Raw genomic sequence first — 1655 nt, 5'->3', positions numbered from 1 at the left:
GTATAACCTCAGGGCTCTGAATGAGAGGGTGAGAGGGCTCTGAGAGAGAGAGAGAGGAAGGGAGGAGTGTGTGTTCAGCCCCTCCACAAAAACCACCTTCAAAGAAAATTTAAATGGCTACACGCTTTCAAGACACAAATAGTACAAAAAACACGGCCTACTGTCAACCGTTTAATTATTTAGTGCAGCCTATTAAGATTAGGGCTAACTTAGGAGGTGCTTTTACTCTTCAGAAAAGGACAATGCTCTTGTTCTTCTCCAGACATGCAGTTGGTCTCCAACAAAATATTTGCCCAAGTTTAGGCTAAATACATTAACACAGATGTCAGGTACTTACATTTACTCAAGGTAAGCGTTAAAATGTAGTAACCGCTGCCATGCTCTCAGCCAGCAGGTTTCTGAATGAAAAGGTATGTTTACAGGATAAGGTGCAGACAGGATGGATTTGGATAAAACAGTCGGCGTAAACCACAAACGGGAGCCGAGGTGGGCTTCTCAAACTGGGAAGTGCTATTTAAAATAGTCCCCTCTGTGTTTATTTACACATCCACAGACCTGCACTCAAATCCTCTGTTCAAACAGTTATATTAGCATGACTATTTTGAATCAAAGGTGGGCTTACTGGTGGCATAAGCAAACTCTAAAACGTTCAGGTAGGAAGCTGAGACAGATGGAGATGTGTCATTTGAGGCAAAGGTTCTCATAGTGGGGTCTAGGGACAGCATTGGGTCTGTGATTTCCATATTTTTATATTGTTATAGTGATGAAAATCACAACCCACTCTTATTAGAGTTATTATATTTACTGAGCTTTCATAGTTATTAGCTAGTTTGATTGATACCTGGAATCTAATGGATTTAAACCTAACATTCACTCAAAAACAAGTAGGCCTATGAATAATGTCAACTTGAATCTAATGACAATTTTCATAAAACCATCAGGAATAAAAATAAAATATCATAAAATATCATAAAATACATTAAATTTAAGGAACAAAAAGCTCAACAGTGGCAAAAAATCTTCAAAATATTATTTTAACATACACATTTACTGTATATAATTTAGGCAAATATTTGAATTGACTCCAGAGTCTGTGCTTCAATCCTGGGCTCAGGTACTCGTGCCATGTTCACATGGGTTTCCTCTGGGTTCTCGGGTTTCCTCCCACCTCCCAAAAACATGCCAGAAGGACTGTCTATGCTAAATCGCTTCTCACGCTCCCAGTTTTCTACTTTAAACCTTTTGTACAAAGAAAATCCTCCATTGTAGGACACTATATAGAACTTTTAAGTGTTTTTTTTTTTTTAGACTAATAGTGTTTCTGAAAGGCAGGTGACAACGTGAGGATGCCAAATATCTGCGAATGGAGCTTACTATTTAGCCACATCATCACATCACCAAGACTGGACACGTCTTTTTTTATAAACATTTATTAGAACAAAATGAGAACAACAACTTCAAGAAGGAGAAAAGCAACAAATCTGTACATCTGAAACCACAATCCAGAAATCCCACAATGCACTTCTGTAGTATCCAGTCGATTCAGGTTAGCGGATGTCTAGTACCCATAATGCAATTTGCAGTTTTGTAGTTTGCAGGTGTGATTTTAGACTCAAGAAATATAATACTGAATGCTTAATATAATTTAACATGAT

The sequence above is a fragment of the Pangasianodon hypophthalmus genome, chromosome 21 (genome assembly GCF_027358585.1).
Source record: "Pangasianodon hypophthalmus isolate fPanHyp1 chromosome 21, fPanHyp1.pri, whole genome shotgun sequence".
In the NCBI taxonomy this organism is placed as follows: Eukaryota; Metazoa; Chordata; class Actinopteri; order Siluriformes; family Pangasiidae; genus Pangasianodon; species Pangasianodon hypophthalmus.
Note: the sequence above shows the minus strand (reverse complement) of the source record.